This window comes from Mobula hypostoma, chromosome 10 (assembly GCF_963921235.1).
Source record: "Mobula hypostoma chromosome 10, sMobHyp1.1, whole genome shotgun sequence".
In the NCBI taxonomy this organism is placed as follows: Eukaryota; Metazoa; Chordata; class Chondrichthyes; order Myliobatiformes; family Myliobatidae; genus Mobula; species Mobula hypostoma.
The window spans coordinates 91,253,793-91,263,855 of NC_086106.1; the positions used below are offsets into that span (position 1 = coordinate 91,253,793).

The 10,063-nt window shown below is 44.4% G+C and overlaps 1 pseudogene; it reads right to left on the reverse strand.

The window, feature by feature from the left end:
- Positions 1-6,894: 6,894 nt before the first annotated feature.
- On the reverse strand, positions 6,895-9,841 carry LOC134353371 (uncharacterized; annotated as a pseudogene).
- Positions 9,842-10,063: the final 222 nt, after the last annotated feature.

Below are 10,063 nucleotides of genomic sequence, written 5' to 3' on the forward strand. Positions count from 1 at the left end.
CGGGAACGTGGTGGGCCTCAGACTAGGCCTTGCTGGTGGGGTCCACGTGCAGTCCGGAGTTTAAGAAGCAGTTCTGGGGCAGTGGCCTCCAGCTGGATCAGTAGCTCCGCCAGGGTGTTGTTGATCTTGCTAGATGTAGCAGGTTGAAGGTTTAGAAGGGATTTTCCAGTTATAGGACAGCGTAGAGGGCAGTTTGCTCAGGAGAGCATGCGCAGAGTCGCCAGTTAGCGGCGCCATCTTAATATTTCTTGTTATATCTTGTTACATCTTGTTATAGTCTTCTAAATCACAAAGGGGAAATTTCTAATGAAGAAATTAGATTTAAGACAAGAGTTTGACTGGTTTAATTTCACTTTTTGTGTTACAGTATGTTCCAAGTATAAAGTGGACCAAACATATTTGCATGTGTCACACCATCTCCAAATCCTTTTTTATATCTGATATTTTCCCCATCTCTTTGTGTTTATCAACTAATTTCTTACCTATGCTGCAGAGGCTTTTTTTTGTCCAGTCATGTTATTCAATTTCCTCTGAAGGTCAGTATTTTAGCAAACCCCAATTAAGCAGTAAAATTGAATGTGTACTTAACTGGAGGATCAGATACGTAATCCCTGAAATGATTTGAAGAGAAAGGAATTACTATATTACAGTTTTCTTTTTGGTTATTCAGGAATTTGCTATTTATGGATTTTTTATGCAGTAGGGTAGTAGTAATGAACACCACACTGTAAAATAATTAATTGGATGTAAAACATTATGATATATTTCTGGATAACATGTTAAAACCATTAAATATGCAAATCTTTCTTTTCCAGCTTCCCATATAAAAAGTTATTGTGGTCATGAAGAAGCATTTAATAAAGCAGCTGTTTACCAATGTCAAGATATTGAAACATAAATCATCCCAAAACATCTCACATGTTGTCAGACAATAATGTTTTATTTTCTCCGTCATGATTGAACAAAACTAAATATTTGCAAAACAATTTAGCTTGAAGAATTTTTTTAGCATTTATACTAACAGGGGCTCTATCTATAACTGGAGAAGTCCAATGTGATCGAAGACAAAACAGACACTAGATGCTGGAATGTGGAACAATGAACAGAATGCTGGAAGAACCAAACAGATAAAAAGCAGCATCTGTGGAGACAATGTGTATAAGCTGGCATTTCTGCATTAGGTCTGAGAGAGAACAGGAAGGATTGCCAGTATATGTCACACTAAAATGGAGTGGGGGCAGAGGATTATAGGTGATAGGTGAAACCAGAAGTGGAAGAAATAGTGGGCAGGTGGAACCAGGTGGGGGAATGGAGAGGAGAGATGAAATAAAGGGAGATGGAAATTAGATGGGCAGGTGAATACGTGTTGAAGTAGAGCATCAGACAAGCTTCTCTTTATATTCCTTCCACTTGCTATAGATCAACAGGTTAACAATGGGCCTTTCTTATTCCTGTCAATTTTGTTGACTATGTGGAATCGTCATTGTTCTACGTTTATTCGGGCACCCCTCCCTTGTCAAATAATTTCCCCACTACGTCAATGACTGTATTGATGCTACAACCAGCATTCGTACAAAAGACTCAAATTTCATCACCTTCACCATTAACTTTCATCCTGCCTCAAACTCACCTGGATATTCTCTGACTCTTACTTTTCAAGATTTCTCAGTGTCCATCTGAGGAGACAGAGCTGCCACTGACATTTTCCATAAACCATTTGATTCCCACAGTGACCTCGACCACACCTCCTTCTTCCCTGCCTCCTGTAAGACTGTCATCCATTTTTTCCTTATTTTCTCTTTCTGTAATGCATCTGTTTTCTAGATGAGGCCTTCTGCTCAAGGGCTTCTGAAGTATTCTTCTTTTTCTTCTGGAAGTGTGGCTTCACCTCCGGCATTACTGATAGACAGTAGACAATAGGTGCAGGAGTAGGCCATTTGGACCTTCAAGCCAGCATAACCATTCACTGTGATCATGGCTGATCATCCACAATCAGTATCCAGTTCCTGCCTTATCCCCATAACCATTGATTCCGCTATCTTTAAGAGCTCTATCCATTTCTTTCTTGAAAGCATCCAGAGACTCGGCCTCCACTGCCTTCTGGGGCAGAGCATTCCATATATCCACCACTCTCTGGGTGAAAAAGTTTTTCCTCAACTCCGTTCTAAATGGCCTACTCCTTATTCTTAAACTGTGGCCTCTGGTTCTGGACTCACCCATCAGCGGGAACATGCTTCCTGCCTCCAGCGTGTCCAATCCCTTAATAATCTTATATGTTTCAATCAGATCCCCTCTCATCGTTCTAAATTTCAGTGTATACAAGTCCAGTCGCTCCAATCTTTCAACATATGAAAGCCCCGCCATCCCGGGAATTAACCTTGTGAACCTACGCTGCACTCCCTCAATAACAAGAATATCCTTCCTCAAATTTGGAGACCAAAACTGCGCACAATACTCCAGGTGTGGTCTTACCAGGGCCCTGTACAGCTGCAGAGGACATCTTTGCTCCTATACTCAATTCCCCTTGTTATGAAGGCCAGCATGCCATTAGCTTTCTTCACTGCCTGCTGTACCTGCATGCTTGCTTTCAGTGACTGATGTACAAGAACACCCAGATCTTGTTGTACTTCCCCTTTTCCTAACTTGACTCCATTTAGATAATAATCTGCCTTCTTGTTCTTACTACCAAAGTGGATAACTTCACATTTATCCACATTAAACTGCATCTGCCATGCATCTGCCCACTCACCCAGCCTGTCCAAGTCACCCTGCATTCTCATAACATTCTCCTCACATTTCACACTGCCACCCAGCTTTGTGTCATTGTGATGACCTCATGTACGTATTTTCTCTATTTCTTTTGCTTCCACACTCACTAGCAGAACAGCAACAGATTTCCCTTGGTCCTCACCTTTCAATCCATGATCCTCCACCTCTGGAATATCGTCCATAGTAAGTTCACTTACGTGTTCTCCAGCATGGGCTTCTACATTTAGTGTTTGTGATGTGGCCTTCTCCATGCTGATAAAACCCAACGCAGATCAGGTGAACATTTTGCACTCTGTCTGCCATGGCTGTCTTGGGCTTCCGGTTACATGTTGTTTTAACACTATGTTCCACTCTCACATCAGCTTCTCTGTCCTCAGCCTTCTCCGTGGAGAGGCCAGATGCAAATTGGAACAACAGCTCATGTACTGCTTGTAACACACATAAAAGTTGCTGGGGAATGCAGCAGCCCAGGCAGCATCTCTAGGAAGATGTACAGTCGATGTTTTGGGCCGAGACCCTTCATCAGGACTAACTGAAAGAAGAGCTAGTAAGAGATTTGAAAGTGGGAGGGGGAGGCGGAGATCCAAAATGATAGGAGAAGCCAAGAGGGGGAGGGATGGAGCCATGAGCTGGACAGTTGTTTGGCAAAAGGGATAAGAGAGGATCATGGGACAGGATGCCTAGGGAGAAAGAAAGAGGGAAGGGTGAGGCCCAGAGGATGGGCAAGGAGTATAGTGAGAGGGACAGAGGGAGAAAAAGGAGAGAGAGAAAAAGAACATATATAATAAATAAACAAATAAATTACGGACTGCTTGGATAGCTTATAATCCAATTGTAGAAACACTGAATTTTCCAATTTCAGGTACAGTAGTTCACATCCCCTCTATTTACTTCAACCTTTATCTATCTATCTATCATCTCTCCTACCCCTTTTCTCCACTTAGTTCCATCCACTCATTATCCCCTTTCCATCTCATCTGTTTAGCGCTCCAAAGTGATTTCTACTTTCTAGTATCCACTTGCAATTACACTCATTATATCAGTGAGCTCAATTTGGTCTCTGACATTGATAAATACTGTGCAATGATGCATCAGGATTACCAATAAATAATCATTTTCATGTTACTTTTCCATCCTGTGTTGAGGGTAACTTGCTTCTATCCTGGTTCTGTGGTTCCAAGGAACATGATGCAGCCAGAGTGAGACTAGCCATGTTGATCTCAGATACTACAGGATCTGCTTGAAATGGCATTTGGATATGTAGCAAGGGTGGCAATGCACCCCTTTTGCCATTTGGACAGGGTTCCTTGTGCTCCCTCCCAATGAAGATGTGAAATTTTCAGTGCATTCCTAAATACACTTCCTACATTTTGGATCGTCATGTGTTAGGGCTTCCCATAAGCTGATGGCAACGTCATACTTTTTCAAGCATGTTTTGAGAACATCTTCATTCCCTTCCTATACCTCTCCAGCAATCATTTCCCAATGCAGAGTGCCTGTTTTAGATAATCTGGTGTGAGGCGATGTGGCTGTTTATCAGAGCGAATGGAATGTACTGCTGGGGATTAGTGGAACCAGTACTGGGGATCCTCAACTGGAAATTAATTCTGTCAATGGCTTGCTTATTCAGACAGGGGATTTGGAGGATTTTGCGGTGAAGGACCTGTGCTGATGTTCCAAAGCGTTGAGATTGCGTATTAGAAGTGTACCGGAGAGATGAGAATATCACTGTCTGATAACTATGAGCTAAGATTGAGATTTTTATCTTTAAACTATCTTTTCCACAGGCTGTGCTGGTACATATTTGGCAGTGGTGAATTTCATTACAATTACTGGCCTTTGCTGACTGGTAGCTGTTAGATATGGAATGGCATTTTTGTTTTTCCAGGATTTTACTGAGGGCCTTTATTGTGGGGGGAAATACCATGAGGGAGTGATTTGGTGATATTTTGCAATGGGGCAGCTTTGTAGGAATCTCCTGTGTAGTGCAGATTTAGTGTAGCATCCATTTTGTCATATGGTTCCTGATGATTTGAGCTCAGCCTTAGAACATGTAGATGCAAGTGTTTTCTGTGTAAAACTGTTCAGTAACTAAAGATAGTTTAATCTTGTCGGTAGAGTGGAGGCAATATGAGTGAAACAGTTTCGCAATTGTCCTGAGGATCACTTTATTTATTTATTGAGATACAGCCCTTCAAGCCGTGCTGCCCAGCAATTCCCCTAATAATTCTAGCCTAACCACAGGACGATTTACAATGACCAATTAACCTATCAACTGGATACATCTTTGGACTGTGGGAGGAAACCAGAGGACCCAGAGGAAATCCATAGGGAGAACACACAAACTCCTTACAGGCAGCTTCAGGAATTGAACCCAGATCAAAGTGCTAACCACTATTCTGCCATATGCTAACTTGCATAACTACTAGAAGCATATTGGAGATGAAGTAAGATTAAGAAGCATTATGGAGTAAAATTAACAAAAGTGTTGGATGAAGTCAATTCTGCTCTGAGATAGCATCTGTTGCAGATCCATTGATTAGAATTACAGGTTGTCTCCTATCTTATGATCAATGTTTGATGGAAATAAGGGCCTGACAAATTTCAGAAGCATATTCTACAATCTGTGGTAATTCACACAATTAAAGGGTTTTGTCAGCTGGTTGATGCTGCTCTTAGTGTACTCACATTTGTCATGTAGGCAAGATTGTGTCCATCGTGCCTCTAGTTTACGGAGTAGATACTGCAATTTTAGGAGCAGCTCCTCAGCTACTTCAAGTTCAAAGTAAATATATGTCACCACGTACAACTCTGAGATTCATTTCCTTGTGGGCATTCATAGTAAATACAAGAAAAATAATAGAATCAACGGAAGTCTGCATCCAGCAGGTCGGGCGAACAAACAAAGTGAAAAATCAACAAACTGTGCAAAAATAAATAAAAAAAAGAAATAATAATAATAATAATAACTGCTCCACAACCTGATGGTAATAGCAACAACATAGACAGAGCCTCCACAGGATGCTGATGATGAAACTGAGCTTGCACACAAAATTATCCTAACTTTTAACATCACTCTAACAGAATACATGGGGAATAACCCAACAAAACAACTCTACATATCAAAACAAAACACACCATTAAAGTTTGCAAAAGTTGTGTTATACTCTCAGTAATATTATATTACCACAATATTTAGGAAAACGATACATTTGAAGAACCAGACACAATAACATACTGCACAGTATTAATTGCAGTGCATTGCAATGGCTCCAGAATGGAGACACTCTTTATAAGAAACTCAAAACTGATTAATGAAATGAGAACACCAAAATAGCACAGTTGAAACCTTAAGAGCAGAAACAGCCTGCATAATGGAGAATAAAGTGAATAACCCAAGCAAGAAATTTAAGAGAAGAACCAAGGGAATATAAGCTCCATATAAGATACGGTGAAACTAATAAAAGCATTGTAGAATTTACAGATATACTAGCACAAAAGCTTGGTGCATACAAAGCCAGACTAAACAGATACATGAAACGCGTCAGACAAAAAAAAACAGAACTATCAGCTCAGAAGAAATGAAAATGGTTTATACAGGACATTGAAACCAAATTTGATGCACCAAAATGTCACCGACCCTAGCACAAACTTACCAACCAACACAGAGATAATGCCCTTTTGATCCAATATCTGGTCAAACACGGTGACACACAATTAAGAAACAAGCTGGATTAGGGAGGAAAAAGAATGTACTCACACATTTGAAGACAAACACCTGAAGTTAGAATGAATATGGTAAAAGCAGATATAAAAAAATCCACAATAAGTACCAGCAGTGATAATATTCATAATTATTGGTATAAAAATATATTTGTCTTCATGCATACCTATTATATCAACAATTTTCTTAAAAATCCTGAAAATGTGACCATATGTTTGACAGAAGGTAAGCTGTGTACATATATCTATTGATGCTTCTGGACATATCTTCAGTGATGTTCCTGGAATCATCGGGTGTTTCGGGTCTTTCAACATCATACAACCTCCTCCAGGTGACCCAGCCGGGGCTGATCAGACCCCAGCTTGTGTCCAGATGGCTAGCTACTTATGACCCCTTGGCTCCCCTCTTTTGAGCCACAGCCATCTTGAGGGCCTCTGTGCCGCATCGGTGGTACTCCTCTTCCTCTCTCCCTCGATGCTCAAAATGCTGAAGGCTCTAACTAAAGAACGGGCTACGAATCCCCTACAACCAAATTCCACTGGGAGACACCTCACTCTCCATCCAGCCTGCTGACAGTTGCTGACCAGTCCTGCGTACTTGGAGAGCTTCCTTTCAAAGGCCTCTTCCAGGCTATCTTCCCATGGGACTGTCAGCTCCAGCAACACCATTTGCTTAGTCGACTCAGACACTAGGACAATGTCTGGTCGCAGGGTGGTGGCTGCGATGTGGTTGGGGAACTTCAGCTGCCCTTCGAGGTCCACCAACAGCTGCCAGTCCCTTCAGAGGTCAGAATGCCTGCAGATGTTCTTTTGGCAGGTATTGGCTGCTCCCCAGCTCTGACAAAGGCAATGGTCTGCTTGGAGGGCCGGGACCGCTTCGCCCACTCAACACCTGCACTGACGGCTTCAGTGATGGTCTTCAGGACTTGATCATGCCTCCACCTGTACCCTCCCTCACCAAGTGCCCTTGCACAGCCGCTGAGGATGTACTCCAGGGTTCCTTGCTTGGAGCACAGTGGGCACGCAGATGACTCTGCCTTGCCCCATGTGTGCAGGTTTGATGGGCTTGGAAGCACATCGTACACTGCCAGGATGAGAAATTGGATGCGGTGTGGTTCGGCTTTCCAAAGATCAGCCCAGGTCACTTTCCTCTCAACAACATTCTCCCATCATGTCCAAGCTCCCTGTTGCTTCATTTCCATCGCCTTGCAGGTTCTCGTCTCCTCCACTACTGCTCTCACCTCCTCCTGAACTAGACGACGCCTTTCCTTCCCTCTGGTGTCCATTTGGGGAGTTGGAAAGGATCCTAGCCCAGCTCGGCCTTGTATGACCACTCCCACCAGCCTCCCGTGACGCAGCCTTGCCTCTGCTTCCTGAACAGCTTCCTCTGCCCTCCACTTCCTGCCAGTACTTACTTGGATCCCTGCTCTAGCCACCTTCGGGTCACTTGAGTCCCTATACTGTAGCACTTCTCTGGCTCTTGTTACCTTGAATTCTTCCTCCAAGGATTTGAATAGCAGTTGCAGTTTGTTGTGGTGTCCATAGAGTGCGATGCTGCTCAGGCTCTTTGGCAGCCCCAGCCATCTCCTGAGGTGGTTGCTAACCCTCCCCTCTAAGGTTTTGACTGTCGAGATCGGAACTGCATAGACGAGGAGGGGCCACAGGTTTCTGGGAAGAATGCCATGCTGATACACCCAGGCTTTAAACTTCCCAGGTAGGCCAGACTTGTCCGCAGATTTCAGCCAGCCATCCAACTCAGTGCAGGTTGCCTGAATGGATGTTGTGTCCCTTAAAGAGCTGTCAAAAACTGTGCCTAAGCTGGCTTTTCTGTGATGGTTGGGATGGCTGTGCCTGCGATGCTGAACCGGAACTTGTTCTCCACCTTCCCTTCCCTCAGCATCATCGATCTTGATTTGGCAGGTTTGAAACGCATCCGGGCCCACTCCACCAGCTTTTTGAGCTCTTGCAGAATCCTCCGGCAGCCTGGGACTGATTCTGTGGTGACTGTGAGGTCATCCATGAATGCCCTGATAGGTGGTTGCCGTTGAGCGGAATTCATTCTTGGCCCTCTGCACTCTGGTTCAGCAGACTTAGTGAGCATGTTCACGGCTAGGGAGAACAGTGTCACTGAGATAGTGCACCCTGTGATGATGCCGATCTCCACCTTGTGACAGGTTGATGTAATTGCTCCTGAAGAGACCCTCATCCTGAAGTTGCTGTAGTAATCAGTGATAAGGTCTCTGATTCTGTTGGGGATGTGATATTTCGTCAGTGTGAGCTGACCCAGCTTGTGCGGAATGGAGCCATATGCATTTGCCAGGTCGAGCCACAACACTGACAGGTTGCCCTTGTTCTCTCTGGCCTCCCTGATGAGCTGTGTCACCACACCGATGTGCTCCAGACAGCCCGGCATCCCTGAAATGCCACCCTTCTGGACTGATGTATCAATATAGGTGTTCTTTGCTAGGTAGGTGCACAGCCGGTTAGAAACTGCACTGAAGAAGATCTTCGCCTCGACACACAGCAGGGAGATGATGTGAAACTGATCTATCTGGGTGGCATTTTCCTCCTTCGGGATCCACACCCCTTCAGCCACTCTCCACTGCTCTGGGATCTTCCCCCTTCTCCAGAAGATTCTCAGGATCTTCCACAGACGCAGCAGGAGTTTGGGGCAGTTCCTGTACACTTTGTACAAGGTGTTGCTTGGTCCTGGAGCCGAGCTTGCCCTTGCTTTGCAGACGATCTCTCTGACTTCCTTCAGCTGCAGCTCTGACATGTCAAACTGCACATCCGGTTCAGGTGGGTCTATTAGGATGTCGCACTCTCCCAACTCCTGCTCTCTTTCAGGATCATTATAAATCTTCTTCAGATGTTGGTCTATGTCTTCCTGTGAACAGGCCAGTTTCCCACTGCGCTTCTCCCCCAGCAACTCCTTGGTGAACTTGAAGGGGTTGGCGATAAAGGCAGCACGTTTTCGAGCCCTTTCACGACGCCGCCTCTGATGCCACTCTGCCCAGCGGAGGACCCTGATCTTCTTTCGTAGTATGCACATCAGCTGGGCCAAGCCAATGCCCTCCTCTTCTCCTGCCTCCTTGTATTGGGACTTCAGCGCTTTCATCTCCTGCCTGATGTTGTCGATCCTCAATGCTCTTTTATTCTTCGAGTTAGATGTTTTGGAGACTTCCTTCTCCTCTTCTCCAAACCATTCAGCTGTGATACTGACAATAACTGTTGTCATGGCTTGCAGCTTCCTATCAACCCCTCCCTTCGCCGTTGCCTCCAGAATTTAGTTAACATCTTCATCAAACTGCTTCCACAGTGAAGTCATGTTAGCTGCAGGCCATTTGATCCGCCTCCTGTTAGACTTCATGTTAGAGGGATTAGTTTGCAACACTTGGAGGTTCCGGGCACTATGGGGTGACTCCGGGTCTGACCCCTCCTTCGTCTCACCAGGTTGGACACCTGCGCGTTGTGCTGCTCCTGCTCCCGCCAAACACTTCATCCTCGCTTGGTGGATCTTCAAGCCGCGATCGTTCTTGCAGATTTTGCCACATGCACACTGCTTCCTCAT